The 22002-nt window shown below is 34.4% G+C and overlaps 1 long non-coding RNA gene across 1 annotated transcript; it reads right to left on the bottom strand.

Annotated features, from left to right (window-relative positions):
* Nucleotides 1-3287: 3287 nt before the first annotated feature.
* On the bottom strand, nucleotides 3288-22002 carry LOC115285793. Its single transcript, XR_003905701.1, has 2 exons — nucleotides 21897-22002; nucleotides 3288-3442 (listed from the first exon to the last, which is right to left on the bottom strand). It is a non-coding gene; the product is annotated as an uncharacterized LOC115285793 (long non-coding RNA).

Below are 22002 nucleotides of genomic sequence, written 5' to 3'. Positions count from 1 at the left end.
GCAATTAATGTTTTTAGATAAAATGATAGAACTTACACTTAAAAACAAATTTGTGAAGGATGGGCATTTCACATTTATTTATCTCTTAGCTTGCATTTAAAACACTGCATCACACCTGTTTTTGGCACCTGGCATCAGTTTCTTTGTGAAATTAAACTACCTATCATTTTTAGACAGCAAAAAGAAATGATTTATTAAGCATGATGAAATTGTGTTCTGTATCTAGATTCATCATAAAATTATAGGTATGTCAATATAAATTTGATACACTGAGTTGAAAAGTTTAAATGCCATACACTATCTCCTTGATGTTAAGAAAGAATAACTATCCAGGTGTGGTGATATTTTCAGTTAATATTTCTACAGAGACAATTAAAGACTTATCAAATTATGACAAAGATTTAATCATATGTTAGGTCACAAAGAACTAATCCAAATCATTCCTCAAAGAAGTTTGTTAAAGTTACTTTGAATGTGAACTAGTGTTCAACGTAGTGTTCAAGACTGAGGTTTGCCATCTGGGCCATGTCTATTACCATTTTTCCTAAGTTCACCAAGCTCTTCTCCACTGATGGTGGCGTTTGATAGATACGTGATATATGTGCTAATTCAATGTGCAGGTTAATTCATTTAAGCCAACCAATCACCTACTTCTGTCATATAACCAAAGCTTTTTTTCAACCTAAATATGTAAATTTTTATTCTCATTGAATTATTGCATAGCAAACATGCAAAATTATGTTTTGGCTTGATACTTTCACTGGAAGTTCTTATAGAAAAAAACAAATTACTAGAAGTTAAAAGGATTAGATTCATTTGAGATATAATTTGATAATCATAGATTCACTAAAAGCACTTTTAAACTGTTGGTTTTATATTAGACTGCTAGAAAATAGCATACATGTCAGTTGGACTAAATCCTATGAAAGTTCTCTGTGGACAGGATGTGTCGTGTGTCAGGTAGCAGATGTTTAAGTAAGTTGTGTTAAATAAAGGAATGAGGCAAACTGACCTCTAATACAATTTTTAAAGTGTCTATGTGATGACAAAGATCCTGATTATTCTCAGTAATACTGCAAAGCTCAGTTAATTTATCAGTATTTTTCATTACTTGGTACAAATATATATATATGTTTGTCCTCAATGAGTTTAGGAGACATTACATGCTATCCTACTTGAAGATTTAAATACACATTAGCATATTAAGGGCTCACTAAAGACTTTCAATAAAATGTTGAAATGCCCTTGGGAAGTACTGATGTAGATAATTACACAAAGAATGCAGTTTTTTGGTCAATATTAATTTATAATATTTATTAAGAAATCATTAGTATTCTAACCTTTAAAAAGTAGATGTCCCATAAACAGCTACCAATTTATAATTATTCAGATAGCAAAGTACCACCTTGAGGCTATATCTTAAGTAAAGCTTCCAATGGGGAGTACCACTTGATTTATCTGAATTACGCCTGAACAGCTTGGAGACTTCCCATAGTTAAGCAACTGTAACAGCTTGCAGACCTCCTGCATAATATAAAATAAAATATCCAGAGTGCTGTAAAAAGGCAAAATGATGTAAGTCAGTGAACTTCTTGCTATTTCTGTTTTATTTATACTGTTTATAAAAGTAAATTACTTGTTTGAAGTACTACTCTTGAAGCTGCCTGGATCTCTATGGGGAAGTACTCCTGTGAATCCTCTTTTATTGGTACTGGTTGATCTTTAGCTCCGGGGATGAGATCTGTGAGGTTAAAAAGCTTTGCTTTCTAGGGGAGAGTCAATCTGATTTGAGAATAGAGGGAGACCTAGTAAGAACCAAACCTGATGGAAATTATCTCTTTTAAAAATGACTCTGAATAGTGTACCCAGAACAGCAGCATTTCTGTAAATAGCTAGATAATGCTGTCCTTTATGCTTCAGCTCCAAAGAACAGCAAAGATAATACCTAACAGGAGTGGAAACATTTTGTCATCAGAGACAAAGTTTACTTCTTTTCTTTTTTTCCCTTCCACTTTCATTTTTGGTTAAAAAACAAACATAATGGGGCATCTGGGTGGCTCATTTGGTTAAGCATCTGACTTCGGCTCAGGTCATAATCCCGTGGTTTTTGAGTTTGAGCCCCACTTCGGGCTCTGTGCTGACAGCTCAGAGCCTGGAACCTGCTTCATATTCCATGTCTCCCCCTCTCCTTGCCCCTCTCATGCTCATGCTCTGTTTCTCTCTGTCTCTCAATAATAAATAAACATTAAAAAATTTAAAAAAGAAACAAAAATGATGTTTATACTGATGAATTCTCTTAAGTCAGGAAATAATTTTAAAAAATTTAAAAAATTTAATGTTTTATTTATTATTTTTGAGAGACAGAGAGAGAAACAGCATGAGCAGGGGAGAGTCAGAGAGAGAGACACACACACAGAATTTGAAGACAGGCTCCAGGCTCTGAGCTAGCTGTCAGCACAGAGCTCAATGTGGGGCTCGAACCCACCAACCGTGAGATCATGACCTGAGCCAAAGTAAGACGCTTAACCAACTGAGCCACCCAGGAGCCCCAATTTAAAATTTATAAATAACTATCCTGAGTATTTCTTATGTGACCAGAATACATACCTTATTTTCTCATCATGATTTTAATTGGGTGATCAGAAGTAGAATGTCGTATTTTCTCCTAGCTAATATCAGTGGTTTTTATGTCATTAATAACACTGAAACAGTAATTTTTAGTCTTCTTGGAAAATCATGTGAGAACCGTATGAAAGCTATGATCATCCATTCATCCCAAGGAAAAAAAAATAGATTGAAACTCAATTTAATGAATTGCCAAAATCTCAGATTAAGAAGCAAGGAGGGCCAGACAACAGAAGGTGGCATCCATCCTGTTTACCCTATTCTTTCTCTTCTTTCTCTAATGAAAAGAGGTTAGTTAGGTAGATAATGATCAATGCAGACATACATACATACTACCCATATTCACAAATTACAATGCTAATTATAAATACACAGCAAAATACTTAGGTCATCTAAATGGGATTTAGATGACAGAATTCAACACTCTCAACCAATCATCAGGATGCATGAGTTTTGTGAAATTAGTTGTTTTAATGGCAATATTCTCTTCCATGTGACCAAATTTATTAGTGATTTAATTCATTTCCTTATGTATGCCCTGTTTTATACTACCAAGATTTACTGCAGACTATACTAGAGAAAAAGCAAAATGATATCTTGAAATATTCCATTAAAATACACAAATTCTCATTTTTCCTAGAAAAAAAAAGCTTACCAATTAATTCTTTGTACATTCATATTGTTTATAGAAGGAAATTCTTTGTTGAAGTATTATGCTTGAAGCTTCCTGGTCTCCATGGGAAGGAGTCCTGTGAATTCTCTTTTGCTGGAAGTAGTTAGTTGACCTTTAGCTGGAAAGATCTCTTGTCGATATGGCCTTAGAGAAGGAAACAAAGAGAAGTCAAGCCTTTTCCAATGAGAAACATGAAAGATGGAACAGTGCTTTAGATTTTTACCAGGTAAATGCAGCCTATCATCACCCTCAAATGTCATCTGTGAATAGTACACATTCATACACGTGGGTTAGGTCACCATACACACTTCCTCATTCTGTGCTATGTTCTCTCTCTTCCTCTTTCTCTTGCTCCTCTTTTTCTAACTCCTAATTTCCATCTCATCGTATCCAAGGCTTTATAGATGTCAGTTCAAGTTGAGCCACTTAGTGAAACCTGTCTCTGACATTCCAAAAACTCGGATCATAATTTTCAACTTATTTTCTGTATTTCCATATAATAATCTTAAAATCTCACTCTTTCCACCTAAGTACATATATTAGCATATTTTTACAACAATCTTCATTAGTTTAAACCTTTAGTACTCAATGTTAACAGAGATTATAAGCAAAATTTGCCTTATAGCAATGACTTTGTTGCTTTATGTTACAAGTAAAGGGTTCAAGTCTGATTCTAGAATGCAACTACTGCTATGAACCATACAAACCTATGAAACCAAATTTTCTATTCTATTTCCTGTAGTGAGGACCTAGCTGGAAAAAAATTTTAAGTGTCCATTTTTCTATTAAAGAGTACATTTCTATTCACATCTTAATCTTTAATATAAACTCATGTACCTACCACAGCATTGCCAAATACAAGGACTTGATTAGAATTTTATCTATGTTATAGAGGTAAATCAAATTATTTAGGGATTGTTTTATTTCTTTATCTTAAATATTATTTTTTAATATTTATTTACTTATTGAGAGAAAGAGGGAGCACATAAGCAGGGTAGGGGCAGAGAGAGAGGGAGAGAAAGAACCCCGAGCAGGTCAATGTGAAGAGCCCAATGTGGGACAAGATTCCATGAACTGTGAGATCATGACCTGTGACAAAACCAAGAGTCAGATGCTTAACTGATTGAGCCACCCAGACATCTTTCTCTTCAATATTATTGAAAACTATATCAAAATATTAGTTTATTTTTAAGAATATAGACATATCTGAAAAATGTGGAATATGAATTCAACTTTTTATACAGCAAAAATGAAAGGAATAATGACAAATTAGATGTAGGAACTCTATAAAAATTACCATTTTTAGAGAAAATCTAACAAGAATTTATTTGAAGAGAAAGTAAAAATTAATGAAGCATTAAGAAGAAAGTATAGAATTCAGCTTCTCAGAAATCTATTTAAATAACTTAATGATACATTTATCCTGAGATGATGATTTAGAGTAATTTTCTGTGACAAATGACTCATCTGGCCTCCTCTATATAATTGATATAAAAAAATCTTCCTGTTTACCAGCTAAATGTTTCAGATATTTATAAAACATATAACATTTATCACACTCTCAAGAAAGCAAAAATATTTCTTAGAAGTACAAATACCCATTTTTTACTGTGATGTGGAATAGTGAGAGAGACGTCAGCTCTTTCAGAGGTGTCAGAGACCATGTCTAGCTAATAGCCTCCTGCCACAGCTACCATATTGCAAGAAGTTTTCTCCTTTGAGCCCACCTACACAGTGCCAAAGTGTTATGTTTGTTCAACTGAAGCTATTTCCTAAAATAAATCTGATAATACTCATCTGCTCCTTCCAGCTTCCTGTTAACTATCCACATAGGTGTTGAGAGTATCCTGATCACAACTGTCACTTTTTATCACAGGGATCGAGTCGTCTTCACCCACCTATGCTTTTGTATTTTATAAGTATTTATTTATTGTTGAGAGAGAGAGCGAGAGAGAGAGAGCGAGAGAGAGAGAGAAAGGGCACATGAGCAATCAGGGAGGGGCAGGGAGACAGGGGGACGGAAGATCCATAGTAGACTCCATGCTGAGAGCACAGAGAACAATGTGAGGGTGAACTCATGAACCTTAAGATGTGAGATCATGACCTGAGCCGAAGTTGGATGTTTAACCTACTGAGCCATCCAAGCCTCCCACAGACCTGTGCTTTTGATGCCACTCCCTCTCAACTTCTTCAGTGCCTCCTCTAATCCAACACATTTTCTTTCACCTTTCTCAGTGCCTACACACTCCACATTCCTGGATCCATTTCTTTCCATTTAAAAATGCACTAATTTCACCTATTTGAAAAAAAAATCTACTCTTGATTCCTTTTTAACATCAAGCTATTATATTTTTTTCTCTTTATCTTCAAGACTATACTCCTTGAAATATCTAGCAGTCATTATGCTATCTAGAATGTCTCCAATTTATTCATTATTCCTATCATCATTATAGTTTGCTTTACAACATTGTCAATCACATCTTAATTATCAAATTTAATACATTGTCTACATGTAACGTGACCTCTCTCAAATATTTGACCTATGTAACCGGATTCTTATTCTTAAAGCTCTTTTGGCTAGTGTGCATCACTCATCTTCCAATTCTTCACTTTGTTTGCTATTTTGTAGTCTCTATTTAATATCACTACTCCCAAATATTCTCATTTTAATTCTATCTGTTGTCTTATCCTTGTGTGACTTTTTACTCTTATAGCCCCTTGTATTAGTTCAAACATTTATCTTTCTTATTTTTTCTACAACCTAGTCCTTTCTACACCCTCATTGGTTTTTTTCCCTAAAATGCATTTATTTACTTCAGTCACTTATAAAAACATCTGTTTGTAACTTCATGGGGATTATTTTGTTTAATAATTGATTAGAGTGATGAATATATGATTTAACTAGTGCTATACTTTTTCTTTATTGTTTATTTTCTCCCAGAGGCTATAATAACAAATATTCCTCTTCAAAAATTCACTGAATTTTGTAATCTCTTCATGGACAGTTCCTTGATTTTAATACGTTTAAAAAATCAAGTATTTTTTTACTTTATCATATAATATGATTTGTTACTGTTTTGAAATTGTAAGCGTCAAGTGATGAGATAGCACAATGATTGAGTATATTGTGCATTATATCAGGTTAAACTATGTGACACTATTTGGTGATGATAATTGAAGAAAAGTTGATGATAATCATGGTAAGTCATTGACTAACTCATGTTCTTGCTTCCTGAACTGGCCCTTGTTATCCTATTCCAGATCAATAAGTTAAAAATGAAATGAAAATTAAATCATTTGGAATATAGTAAGTTACCTTTTCTAATATTCACATATTCTTGTTTTATAGAATATTATAATAATTGTGATGACATATATGAAATATATACGTATTAAGTTAAAATTCTCAATTAAATTGAATGAGATCTTTTAAGTATCTTTCCTCAGTTGTGGCAAGAATGACTTTCTTTAGAGAGGAACTTTATTGCTTTTCCCTGAATCTACGCCCGTGCATACTCCTTATTATGGATCTTCATTTTATCCCCTAAAATGTATAATGAGAAAGTAATTCACCCTTAATGAAATGCCAGAAAATGTATACTAGAAAGTGTTACAAAGGAGAAAGTGTCATTTCAAATAGGTACACCTACTTTCTAAATGACTAACAGTAGGGAACTTCTAACTCTCAGGTAAATCAAAAAATATGCAAATTTCCTTTTTAAATTCTTTTCATGTAAAACGGATAGTAAATGTCAGAATAACCTTGTACTTGGAAAAAATAATACAGGGATAAAGTGCTAAGTTTTAGAGCAACTTGTTTCTAAACATTTTGCAGTACATCAGCATGTGCTGGCTTAAAATATACTAACTGATATTTAGGCCTTAATATAGAGAGCACACTAATAACAAGTGGACAAAATAATGCATAGAATAGCATGTGGTTACAAGGTTTTTATTATTTTTATAAATATTTTTGCTAAAATATTTAGAATTGGAAATGACCTTTGGAATCAGACAAATAATGTGAATCGCAACGCTGTTTCCACCATTTATTTACCATGCCATCATGGATTAAATATTTCAAGTCTTGAAATTTCCTTAAGCTAAGACTTATGCATAAGATCTACCTTTCAGAATTATGTGAAAATTACATATTATATATGCCAAATAGGTGCTTGCAGGTCCTCAGAAACTTTGTTATTTTTATTATTAAGTTAAAAGAAATTTCAAAAATAAGTATTTGTTAGTGAAAATGTTATTTAAAAGAATAATATGAGAATACCATAAATTGACAAAAGTAAAGATAATTATTTGAATGTACATAGATATATGTATATTGAACAATATGTGCTTAAAATAAGTTTTGCCTTAAGGTTTTAGGAAAAAGAGCAATTATAACGTCAATGTTATCTTTGAAAGGGATTATGCAAGGTAACAGGTTGTTTAGAGTATGGAAAAATGAAATGCCTGTTCAATCTATCCATAGATAGTTGGAATGAGATATATTTTTAATAGGAAAAGAGTACTTTATAAATGAAATTCACATTGTTTAAAATATTCTTACAAAATGGATTAAACTATAAATACAGACTTTGTTTTGTTGCAATTTTAGAGAAATATATGTTATTTCATGGACTGGCATATGGGGAATCTGATACAATTATTAACTCAAGCTAGCAAAGTATTCTTGTCAGTGTTGGTGTGGGTTTTCACCACCACTACTTCCAGAATAAATTATAAATATAGGAATTGAAGTAATTCCAGTAACCAGGAAAATCTAACAAATGTGTCCTTACTGCATATGTTCATTCACATTGTTTTACATTATGGTTAGGCAGGAACAAAATATAACACAAAGGATTCATATGCTCTACTGGAGAGGTCTAAATGAACATACTTGCAAAGGCTGATTTTGAGTGGTAGAGGTAAATGCAATCCTGTTTTGTATGTGAGGGTGTAGATGGTATAGTATGAGATGTGGACATTATAAATGTGTTAAAAAAAATAGAGGCACTTTTTAGACTCTTCCTCAGATGTGCTCTGGAAAGTGGGATCCAGTACCTAAGATACTGAATGTTACTGAAAGATCAGAAGTGAAAAGTTGAGGTTTGGATAGAGTTGGTTAAACATTTGGGTGGTAGGTAATTAAGGAGAGGGGAGAACTGACTTCAAAGAGGGTTAAGTTTATTTAAAAACAAATATATAATTGAAGAATTCAAGGATAGGAAGAGAATGAACATTTGGAATGATGGGGGAGTGACTTTTCACATAAAATTTCTGGAGAACAAGACACATCTACTAAATTATCTACCAATCAAAATATATATCCAAAAGAAAATGTTTTTTGGGGACATAGCCATGTAAAGAATAACTTGATACAAGTTGTTTAGGTAAACAGAAATATGCATCTTACAATGAAGGCATAACTTAATTATTGGTATGTGAGTTTAAATTCAAAGGTATTAAAGAGCTAACTTGAAGAGGGAGAAAAAAGTCAACATCTAAGCTTCTCATGTATCAATACAGTGCTTCCAAATTAATTTTGTACTTCTGAATGACCCAGTAAATTGTGACTCAAGAGGAAATTGCTAGAGATAGACTAATTGTGGCTTAAAAGAAAAAAAAAGAAAGAGAAAGAAAGAAAAGAAATTGCTTTGCATAACATTGGCAAGTTAGAACAGTTTACTAGCTTGGTGTAACTTACAGTAAATTAACTAAAATGGTGTAAGAAATCAAAAATATAGGTTCAAATAATTTTTTAAAAATCTCTGCCTTTGCCATTATTTATTATGTGGGGATCAATAAACTTATCTATAGTTTATTGGATTATTATGAACTGCCACAGATAAAGAATATTGCAACTATTCAAAGAGGCTAGATTAAAAAAAGCTTACTTATTTGTTTTAGAGAGAAGGTGGGAAGGAGGGGGTGAGAGAGACGGAGAGAGAATTCCATGCTAGTTGGTGCTATCAGGACAGAGCCTAACACAGGGCTTGATCTCACAAACCGTGAGATCATGATGAGCTAAAACCAAAAGTTGAACACTTAAATGAGTGAGCCACCCATGCACCCCTCAGGGGGGTTATGTTTTAATTGCTAGAGCATTTACTATGTTGACTTGGAGTGCAGTCACCATGGAAAGGAAATTGGGAAAAGTGTATACAAAATATATCATAGGTAAGAAATTTGGACTTTTGCACTCAAAATCAATTGACCTGTAAAATTTTGCTTTTGGATCTTGATATGAAAAAATATGTAACTAATTGGTTTTACCCCATTGGGACAATATTGTGACCAGATGATTGTGATATTAATATGAAGTTTGAGTAGGCAAATCATGGTTGAATAGATGTTCTATAGCTTGAATGTCTGAACCTGTGGATCATCATATTGTTGGAGAAATGGAGGAGCAAGCACACTGTCCATGTGAACATTGTCCCCTGGGACACAGATTCGTAGTATTTTATTTCGAGTTATTGGGTCAACACTATGGTCACATTAACAAAACATTCGGAAACTATTGTATCCTGGATTGATTCTTGTATGTATTATAGTTAATTAGAATAGTGTTTTTATGATCGTTAAAGATAATTAATAGTTTTATTGTTATTGAAAAATATGATGGAATTTGTATGTGGTATGTAATATTCTGCAGTATGTTGTATGAAAGAGAAGTAAGGCTGGAAGCTAAGAAGACAAAGGAAAAGTAAAGGGAGATGTCTTCAAAGAAGTAGATGATAAAAGGCATATAAAACAGGTGAAAGACAATCTTAGACTTAATAAAACTGATGGTAAAATGTAGAAAATATGAAACTCCAGTATGTAATATTCAATATGTATGGAAAAATGGTAGCAAATACTTTTACAATTGCACAGTGTCGCAAATACTTTGTTACTCATATGATGGTCCTCAACACATCGCTTTTGTTGGCACTTAGTTCTCCTCTATGAGTGCTGCAAGAACTCTTTCATCTCGAATGGCTATCATTCTTTACAGCTTTGTTATTAGCTACATCCAGCCGATGGAAGGGGAAAGACTTTGAAGAAGTCATACTTGTTTCTTTAAAGTTTGGCCATCAAAAGCACACCACTGTTTTCACATTCCTTTGGAAGAATTCAGTATAGGATCACACCTAACTGGAAGAGAGCCTGAAAAATGCAGTCTAACGTTCAAGAAGACAACCGGATTGTTGGTGAAATATCTAGCAGTCAAAGCCACCGTGACATAAAAAGGGCGCCTGCACTGGAGATATTACAAGGGTAGAACTACAACGGCGAAGATCAAGTGTACCTCTGCAAATAAAAAAGGGGAGAATATTTCTAATATGAACTGGACAATTTAAGAATAAGACAGGTAACAGCAGGCCTGGATTTGGAGTCTGATGATCTCAGTTCAAACCCAACTGCTTAAATTGTTATTTATTTTTGTAGGTCTTAGTATCTATATGTAACAAAACAGGTTTTCTGTACTTCAGAAGTGTTGTTCAAATCAAAGCTTTCATAAATGCAAGCATGTTTTGCTTTAAGTGAAAAAGTGATACATAAAGAGAAAATCTTAATAAAAGTGAGGTTTGTGGGAAAATTAGTCATCAACAGTATAAGAGCTTGACGAATTTTCCCTGTCCTGAAACACCAGTATTTCCTAACTAACAGCTTGGAAATAGTCCTGTTTAATAATCGATAAATTGGAATGAGAGTGGATTTTGCCTTACGGTAACATGTACTCTGAAGGTCAGGTGTTTATCCAGCAGCATCTGGAATGATATAAGCTTAAGACCTTCTCTTTGGTTGATTTCCCCTGTGCCTATAATTCAGGTCTTTATACTATTCCTCACTAAAGAAGCCCAGGGCCTCCTGAGGAGTAGCAAGTCCTGGATTTTGGGACCGGGAAGAGGATGTGCCTGGGACATCCTATTTCCAGAAGGCAACGTTGCTGTAAACAAATACTTTAAAAAAAGGAATGAGAAAGATTCAGTATGAGAAAAGAGATCTGAAATGTGATGAAATATGCTAGGTCTGAAGTGAAAAATAAAATTCAATGCTTGAATATAAGACAGAATCAGATCAAACTGAGATCCACAAAAATTAGAATTCATGCTACTATCTTACGTAAAACATGATGTACCACAACATAGAAGTTGAATGTGAGTATGTGTTTTTGTGTGTCTGTGTGCTTAGAAATAAGTAAAAACAGTTGTAACAATGCTACTCTTCATAAAAAATGGGCTCTAGAACTTGTGTATCCTTAGACGGTGAAGTTAGTAGAACAGGACCATTTACTCCATATAGCCAACTCAGGACCTAGGCTAACTGATCATCTTCAATACATGGCTTTCATGATTTCCCTAGAGTTCATCTCTATCTCTTGGTGATAAAGGTAAACAAAGAAGAGCACATATAGGAAGCTTATAGGATCTATTCCAATCAGTGGTAGACATGACTTCTACTCCCCATACCATTGACTGAAAAATATGAACTTACTCTGTTCCCAGGAAGAGAGGGACATAATAAACAGCTACAATTTTTAGTACATAATGATTTATATAATTGTAATAATAATATATATGTCATTGGTGTTAGGCTGCCATTAAACATGTCATTGCTAATTATCAGTGTATAAAGAAGTGTTGAATAATATTTCTATTTTGGGTCTATTAGTACATAATGCTTATGGTTATAACTCCACAGAGTTAATGTACCCAATCTATTAGAAGTATGAGATGTGAGATAGGGTTTTTCAGAAAAAAGGTGACCAAGGCTTTAAATAAATTGTACCTTTCAGATAATAATAAGCTAAGATGAAGCAATTTCTGAAAGCAAGCTATGTCTTCTTCATCCAACAAAACCAGGTGAATTGTAATTAGGGAAATTTGGGTTGGTCATTGACTGGAGAAGAGATAAAGTCTTGATATGGGAAGAATGGGGTGAGGCTGGTGGATGTTTGCCAAATTTAAGGGATGTGGATAGCTCTTTAAAATGTGAAGTCATAAACTTGCAAGATCTACTTTTGTGAAAATCGTGAAAATTTTACTGTCCTTTAATCTCTGTGTTTTTCTTTTATTGTTTTATTCTACACCATGAAGTTAAGCAAGGAGATGTTATTTGAATAAATACTTGAAGTACCAATATTTGAACCATGCCTATCATCAATTTGGTTTTACAGAATTTTTGCATCCCCCAAATGACACGTAAACATACACATCTGATCAACTATGAAAATACATTCCATAGTATCCTATTCATTCTTGACATGTTCTGCTCCTTCTTCAGACTGCCAGCATAATCCCTAAATCCCCTTCAACTAAAGCTTGTCATAACTTGTTTTTACCTGCACACATTTGTGTTGATTACTGAGTTCTCTTGTATTCTTAATTAGGCCATAATCTCCTTTAGGCAAAGAAACACATTTCCATATTAATAGATGGTCCAACTCTCCAGTAATATGTTATGAATCCCCAATGATTCCTCTTTATTCTGACTAATTTTGATGGTTTGCCCTGTCATATTATTGACAGATTTTTGTGTGGTATTTCTAATGGATTCTCATTTTATCTGATGAAGAGAGGGAAAATAGGAAGCCCTTGTCCTAATGATAATTATATGTATCCTTAATAAAAAAAAAAGAAGAAAAGCTTATAAAAGAAAAAAGTATACAAATTCACCATAATGAAAATCATAAGTAACAGTACCTTGTCCTGGATACTGCCAAGAGAAAGTCATGTTGCTCTTTGAAGACCTAATACTGTGTCATCTCTCACAAACTTATCATTTTAAATCTTTTGATCATCATATCTGACATAGTTTGATTGACAATGTGAACAGCATGTGCTCATTTTAGTCAAAGAATACTTGAAGATATTTGAAATCTAAACCAAAACAAAACAAAACAAATGAAGAGTAATTGCATACAAAAATGCATTTTGTAATTTCCAGCACATTGGTTTAGTTCCAAAGTGCTTTGTGACTTCTCCAATTTTTTGAATTTTGTTAGGGAATAACAGAATAATTAGGATTTGTAATCTTTTGATGTGTGATAATTCCATGCCTGTTTTGTTACGTAAATCTCCATGTCTAGTTTATATATTATCAGGCTTGATTATCAAATTCGAAATTATTAACTATTTTTGCAACAATTTTTAGTCTTGGTTAGAGAATTTTAAGCAATCAATTATCTTTGCAAGGGTTCATTTAGAATATCTTATCAAAATTGGTCTTTCTTAACCAATCCACATGTGTGTGTCAGTCAATGTCCAGCCCGAAGATAAAGCTATGTTAGTAATTTAAACATGTAATATTTAATATAATGAATGCTTAACCATAACAGGTGGCGAACTTTTGAAAGGACAGAAGAGGACTCCTAGGAATAGGTAAATAGCAAATACACACAGTAACTACTGCCTCAAAAGCTCAGGACAAGTATGGGAGGAATGAAGATCCGGGATTCAGATTTCCATTTAGAGGGCATGGCTGACCCAGAAACATGCCGCCTACCAGTAACCAACTCCCTAGAGGATGTGGTCAGAGGGTCCCGTAGTGCGTGTCTCACTGGTGGCAGAGAAATTAATTGGTGGTGGCTGGCAGGGCATAGTTTTTCACTGTGTCGTTGCTGATTAAGCACCACTTAGCCTCTGGTACATCCTTCTGCTGACAACTGCTCCAGAGAAGGGGCAGGAGCCCATGAAGTGGCTCTGGCCTTGAGGCATGTCCTTCTAGCACCCTCTATTGACAAAGGATAACATTTCATAAGTAGGGCAAAGACCAGTGGACCGGAAATTGAAAATTGGCACAGACCATTCTGTTGGCACTGCTACTTATACACATCTTCATACCCATTTAGTTGTATGTAAATGCTGTCCTTCATACAGGTGAAGAAGCTCTCATCTTTCACTCCTCAAAATGTGGAAATACAAAAAAGAAGTGGAAATACAGTCCCAACAGTCATTGAATCAGTTTCTGACTATACCAATAACTCTTCAAGTCCAGTCAGTTTCATTGATGTAAAGCTAACCTCCAATAATGTGTTTTATAAAGTAGTATGGGAAAGGAGGAAAAATAAAATAAGTAATTTGCAAATATATAAACATAACAAGAAAAGAGAAATAAACAAAATGGTTAGTCTTTTAGACTATTTAGACTTTTTCTACTATCTGTTCCATGTTTCCCTTGCCTAGTCAGGACCTCAGCTGGGTTGAACCCAACCTTTAATTCACAAGGCGTTTGAGTTCTTCACTTGACTCCTTGTAATTATTTGACGTGAAAGCACTAAGAGGAAGTCCATAGAATTTTCTGGGTGCAGACGTTGTCCTCTGTGCCTTAGTTTTTAACAAACAACTCACTTTTCTTTGGTAATTGGGGTCAATCCATTCAGTAAAGTAGTCTCTTTCTTTTCTACTGTTTTTGTAGTGTAAGGATCCCCAAAAAGCTACATGGAAATCTCATTTTTAATTAAATGGAATGATTTTGAGAGCCGTATTGGAAGAATCTTCCCACCACCACCACCATTGGGCACTAAGACTTCCAAGTCAACAGAATGAAAAGTTACCAGGACAGGAATTTAAAAAAAAAGTGTGTGAGGGAGTTATTACAGTTAGTAGTGACTAGGGACTCCACTTCCACTTTTATTTCTTGATTTCCAGACACTTTTATTTGGCTGTAGGTGGGGCAGCCATATGTTTCTGATTCGAAGTAGCTAAGGCATTCCTAGACAGAATGCTATTGTTATTTTTGAAGGTCTTATCTCCCAACAGTTTCACAACTGAGATTTTAATAAACCTAAAAAACTTTGCATTAATCCAGATTATGGATTGTATGATTCACAGAAGAATTCATTAATCCCATGGATGTGATCCCATCATTGTATTTTTTGTTATTGATGTTAGGTGTTAGCAGCTTGTGTTTCTTTCTGGAGGTTCTAGAGGAGAACCCACTTCTGTTTATTCTGGTTTTGGCAGAATTTGGTTCCTTGCAGTTCTTGGACTAATATTCTGGTGAAATATTAAGAAATATTTAGTTCTCAGTAGGACCATCATTTGTTCTAACGGGCAACAGTAGGTGCTTTCTGGATGGCTCTGGATGGCTATGGTTGGGCATGGTCACCAGAAAAATCAAGCCATAATTAGAAGTTTGGAATTTTCAGCTTCCCACTCCCAATTTCTCCAGAGAGGGGTAAGAAGCTAAAATGTAATATTATTGATATTGTAATAATGATCATGCCTATGTGAAGAAGCCTCCATAAAATCCCAGTAGTACAGAGTTTGGAAAGCTTCCAGGTTGGCAATACATCCATACCAGTAAGAGACACATCCCACTTTTCATGGGGATGCAAATTCCCATGCTTAGATTGCTCTTAGATTTCTCCCTATATATCTCTTCATTTGGCGGTTCATCTGTATTCTTTATCACATTCTTTAGTAAACTGGTAAACATTAAGGAAATATTGCTCTGAGTTCTGCAAGCTGTCTCAGCAAATCAGTGGAACTGAGGATAGGGTTCGGGGAACCTTCAGTTTGTAGCCAAGTTGGAAAAAGTTGTAGGTAAACTGGGAACCTACTACTTCTTTATTGACATCTTAAGTAGCAGGGTAGGGGCAGTCTTGTAGGACTGTGGGATCTGATGCTATCTCCAAGTAGGTAGTGTTAAAATTGAGTTACATTGTAGGATACCAAGCTGGTGTGACAGAGAATTGCTTGGTGTGGGGGACAAACCTCCACACATATGGTGACCAGAAGTGAAGAGTTTCGTGCGAGGAGTAATCGAGACACACAGGAGAAAGATGCACAGGAGGGGAAGACTGGATTTTCCCCTTAAGAGCCCCGTTTTATTTCTAGCTGTAAATTGAGGGTTATCCCATGACTCTTGGACTTTTTCTTCCACTTTGAATGCCAGCATTGGTCCAAGCCTTCCCACATCACATCTTTCTGACTCTTTTTTCAGAGTCTCATATTTCTCTCTAAACACAGCTGAGAAGGTTCTGTTCTTAAAGACTTATGTAATTAGATTGATGCCATAAAAAATCCATAACTTTTGGGCTCCATCCAAAAGCCCATAGCTCTAATCATATCTGTGCATTCATTTATTACATGGAAGAAAATTCTAGCATGGTAGTATATTGACTTTTGTTCAGTTTTTGAAGTAAATTTGTATGCTTTCTTCTGTTTCATTAAAGCTAATATTCTTTTTTCACTCTACACACACTAATGTAGTGATCTTTTTAATACCGCTCAGAAAATATAAGGCATCAAATGTGAGTTTTGCCATTTAATCCCTCACAAACCTACAAAGCTAATAACTTTTGGACACAACATTTTGTACTTTTTTCTTCAGGTATGATGGAAAACATCATCTTTCTCCTAGCAAGACATGATCTCTATTTGTACATTATATTCAGAGGCCCAGCATAGACTTTGGATTGTTCAAATGATAAAAATTCATTGATCTACTTTGAGAACAGGATTTAAGAAATTATTAAAGTTCCACTATTATGTGTTCCAAGTGTTCCAAATCATGTCTTTATCCCTTCTATCTCTCATGAATTTCAGGTTTTTTTTCCTTTTTGCAGTCAGTCTGCTGTATACATTTTCCTGTTTGTACTATAGAAACTATACTCACCTTGTGCAGAAAACACAGTTTCCGTCTTCCTACCAGGTACGCTGCTCTTCCTGTTTTTCCTTTGTTGGGGAATAATATAGTTACATGGCAAACTAAGGAACCTAATGCCATTCTAGATACCTTTCCTTTACCTCTTATGTTCAATCACACTCTCTCTTGCCATCCTACATCCAATTCTTGTTCTAAAATAGTTCTTGAGTTTATCATTTTCCAAACATCAGTATTAAAATTGGCCTGTATTTTGTCTCTGAAATCTCTGGATTGTTGCTCTTTTCCTCTTCTGCAGTTCTGACATCCTCAAACTCCATCCTTCCCCGTGGTCAGATGAACTATCCTTCTCTGTCATATGTCACAGTAATGAGGCTTATTCCATACTTATCATGGAATTCTATGCTGTCCCACTGTTTGTTTGGATGCCTTGCTCCAAAAAAATTCTCCTTCACCTATTGAACTAACCTACATTCTTTAAGATTTACTTCTGGTATCATCTTACAGGAGAGTTTTCCATGTACCTCTCAGACTGGGTAATGGTCCAGTAGTATGAAAAAGTAAAGCATTTGTCTCCTTTTATTAAAATCTAGTGTTTAGCCAGCAATCTCAATATTCTCCATTAGATTATAAACAGCTTCTGATTAAGGAGCATGTCTTTTTATATATTTCTGGTTCTTACTTCCGTCAAAGTATAAAGCAAGATTTGATTTGTTACCTAAACACATGAAGCTAAAACAAACTGTTAATAAGCTAACCCAAGTAATGATTTGCATGAATCAAAGAAACTTAAAACCTGAGCCTTTCTAGGAAGATTCACAGATGATCTAAGACTTATATTTCCTAGCTCCACTTCCAGAGTGCACATTTTACAAATAAAATGTCTATTAAATACTATCCTTCTAGTGCCTTGTACATATATTTAAAAACTTATTGTTAATGTAAACTAGATACTAAATGCCATTATAAAATAAAAGTATTGAATCTATTTAGGGATACTTGACTATAAAAATTAAACATTTTATGAAAGCTAATGCTTACATTTCATACTTCATAAACTATTTTTATAGTATTTGAACATGTTATATGATGTTGCTTGACTAATTTCTGCTCACAGAAATAGCCTTATTAACATAGGTCTTGAAATGATGATGGCATTTACTAAAATAGAAGTGTAACTGTATGTATAATGACACATATGAACTCAGAAAAGTGACTTGTGAATTTTAATGTTTAAGAAAGATCTCCTACAAAATTATTTTAGCCAATGTCCAAAAAAAAGTAAAAGTATTGATGTAATTATCATATAATATCTTGGGTAGAATATTTATTATACTTTATAGAATTATTTCTTTACACTTTCTCTGGAAAGATGATGTGTAAATAGCATACAATTTCCTGCATTTTAGGTATATTTTTAAGTATTTATCATTTTCCTCCATCTAAATATACATGCAAGTGCTTTAAGCAAAACAGAAATATGCAAATCTAGCTCTTCTCAGAAAAGATAAACCAGGATTGTATTTTATCAAGTAACTCCTAATCTTCTAAAATATTAGAAAATGGATTGTTTTAGAATTCACTTTAATGTAATTTGATTGGCACAATTTAAATGTCAAAATATTGTTTAAATATTGCAATTCAAGACTTTTGCTAAAACTAATTATTGTGGTAGATAATGTGTTGTTTTACTCTCTCTCTCACCTCTTTTTTTTTCTCCTTTTTAAATGGTGGCTCACCCAGTGATTACCTCAAGTCAGAATCAATATTTTGCACAGAGGATTTTTAGGACACTGAAAATGCTGTGTCTAATGATAGATGTTTGTCAATATACATTTGTTATTAGAATAACATCACCAAGGATGACCCCTAATATAAACTATGGACTTTGGGTATTTGTGATGTGTTGATGTAGGTTAGTCAACTCTAACACATGTACCACTCTGGTGAGGAATAGTGATCATGGAGGATGCAATACATGTGGGGGTAGGGAGTATATGATAAATCTCTGTATCTTCCTCTCAATTTTGCTATGAACTTGAAACTGCATTAAAGAAAGGAGGAATTATTTTTTAATGAGGGGAATGTGCTAATATATAAAAAATGCATATGATACTCCACGTTATTAGTCATGAGGGAAATGCAAATCAAAACAATGAGATTTTTAACTCACCAGTGTAATGATAATCAAGAAGACAAATAATAAACAGGAGGTAGAAATACTGAAACTCTCACAGATTTTTCCTCTTAAAATATAAAACACTGGAAAACAATTTGGTAGGTCCTCTTAAATACAAATTACCATATTGTTACCACCTGCAACAGTGCAGCTTCGGTCCTTGGTCTTCCGGAGGGAAAGAATTCAAGCAAGAGACACAAAGCAGGAAGAAGCAGAGTAGATGGAGTATACTCACAAGAGGGAGGAGCCAACAGGGTTTTTGTTGTTAACTAGTGGGTGGAATATTCATTACTTGGGGCAGGAGGCAGGGTTTCTATCTCTTCTTCAAAATTTGGTCAGGTGTTTCCAAACATGGCCTCGGCCATCTTCGGTCTGTCTGGTTTGATCTGGTTTCTTGCAGAATGCTGCTAGGATGGGCCTCTGACCTTTCCAATATCTGGCTACTGAAGAGAGCCTCCTTCCTTGTTTTGGTGTGCCTGCATTTGGTACTTTTGTCTTCTTACATAGCATCCCCTAAGAAAGTCCAAGGTAGGGGGAAGGCCAAACCATAATGCTAATTGCAGGGTTTTTTTTTTTTCTTTCTGCACATGTATGTTCTGTGGCTTCTGTATTGAAATTCTGCTTGGCCATCCAGGCAGGATGTGCCTAATTGCAAGTCTCCGATATCTCCTGCATATCACTTGCCCCCACTCCTTTCCTGTGGAACCTAGGCCTCACAGAACTATGTAACTACCTATCATAATATGGCTGAACAATTCCACTTGTAGATTCCACTTGCAGATATAAACCCAAGAGAGAGGAAAAAATGTATGCCCATACCAAATTTATACATGAATGTTCTTAGCAGCATTATTCATCATTGCCAAAAGATAGAAACAACCCAAATGTCTAAATATGGGTTAGTAAACAAAATGTAGTGTGGCTACACAATAGAATATTTTCATGCATAAAAACAAATGAAGTATTTGATACGTGGTATCACATGAATGAAGTTGACAACATCATGGTAAGTGAAGGCAGCCAGAAACAAGTGGCCACATATTGTATGATTCCATTTATACGAAGTGTGCAGAACAGGCAAACCTATAAATACAGAAAGTAGACCAGGGGTTGCCTAGGGCTGGGGACGTTTGGGGCGAAGTGAGGCATGAATGCCAACAGTGAATATATACAACTCGGTGAATATACTAAACACCACTGAGTATTTAGGTGGGTGAATTGTGTGGTGTGTGACTTGCATCTCTCAAAAAAATAAAACAAAAAACAAGGGGTTTCCATGGTCCTGTTTTTCATTGCTCATTTGAGTGTTTCAGGGCATGGGGTATGATAAATTCACATTTATTTTCACATTAATTCAGGCCTAAAAACTGTGTATATTCATAGGAATTTGAATTTTTGCCTTCATTCTGACATTTATAACTGTCATCTACATGTGTATGTGTCTCTGAGTTCTTTCCTGTATCATACTTCAAATGTTCTTTGAATATAAGTTTCAACACTCTGCACATTTGACAATGTTCAGATCTCTTACTTGGCAGGTGTTTAAAGTCTAGCCAAACATTCAAAAACTAGGAAACTCCCATCACATACAGGAATTATTTTCCCAGATGGCAGCCGCTTAAAACATTTTTAACTCTTCTGTTGTCCCTTTTGGTCTTAATTGACTGACTTACCTATTTGATTATAACTTTAAGGTAAATAATGATATAATCTTCCCTTTAGCTCCTGATTGTCTAAATGTATATGCCATTCAGTATACTGTAACCACTTCTGAGCTTTAAAAATAGAAATAATTTGCATAAAATTATCTACCAGATTTTTTTCTCATAAGAATTTGACATATGCTCTCATCATAAAAACAGGACGAGAACAAAGAAAATGGTTTGTATAGGTTGGAAAACAAAACAGAAGAAAATCTCACTGGAGACTGACATCCAGCTAACGAGTCCCTCCATGTCTGTTAATACCACTGTCTTGTGGCTTGCTGATTAAGAATCAGTAAAACTGTGTTCAGTCACTGTGCCTTCTAACAAAATTATTTAAAGCATAGCACCCAAAGGAGCCAGAGGAACAATAAAGTTATTCTCATAACAAGATTGACTACCAAACCTGAAAGTGAAGTTAAAACTCACTGAGTTCCTACCATAAGGCCTCGGTCCACAAATCTGTGTACTCCTGTTGTCTTTCAAATGTCCTCACTACGTGGCTTTTTTTTTTTTTTTTAAACAGCAGGATTGTTGCCCTTATCCCTGAAGATTCTTATTTTGCTTTTCTGTTCACTCCTCTGAGTTTTTATGAAGGCAAATCAAAGCAATATAAAACAAATGTATATATGCTTGAATTTAACAGTTCCTTCTGTTTACACTGCTTAGGATGTCATCCAGGTGAATTTAATTTTTGAGGGACTATTAAAATCTACTTTCTGGAAGATTTACATTTACATTTGCATCTCTTTAATTTCCTACTATAGACATGCACATATACACACTGCATACATTAGCACACAGATATACATTTGGAAATTAGATAGAAATGCATTGAAAATAGTGACTCTCCTTCATATAGTACTAATTTTCCGGTTACCAATGTGAAGCTAAGTCAACATGCACTGAAGAGGATGAAGGATAAAGGACTACGTCTTTAGATAATTTATATATATATATACACATGTTATTCTTTTCTTCATGGCCGAGGATCATTATGAAAAACAGCTTAGTCAACATCTTCACTTAGCCAATAACCATGTAAAGTTTAAAATGTTTGTATTGATTTGCTTGGTTCATTTCAACAAAATGGCATAGACTAGGTAACTAGACAACATACATTTTTTTCCACAGTTCTAAAGACTGGAAGTCCAAGATCAAGTTGGCGCACATTTGTTTCTGATGAGGTTTCACTTCCTGGCTTTCAGATGTAAACCTCCTCTCAA

This window comes from Suricata suricatta, chromosome 1, assembly GCF_006229205.1.
Source record: "Suricata suricatta isolate VVHF042 chromosome 1, meerkat_22Aug2017_6uvM2_HiC, whole genome shotgun sequence".
Lineage (NCBI taxonomy): Eukaryota > Metazoa > Chordata > Mammalia > Carnivora > Herpestidae > Suricata > Suricata suricatta.
The sequence above is the reverse complement of the archived record's forward strand: the minus strand, read 5'-3'. Positions and strand labels throughout refer to the sequence as shown.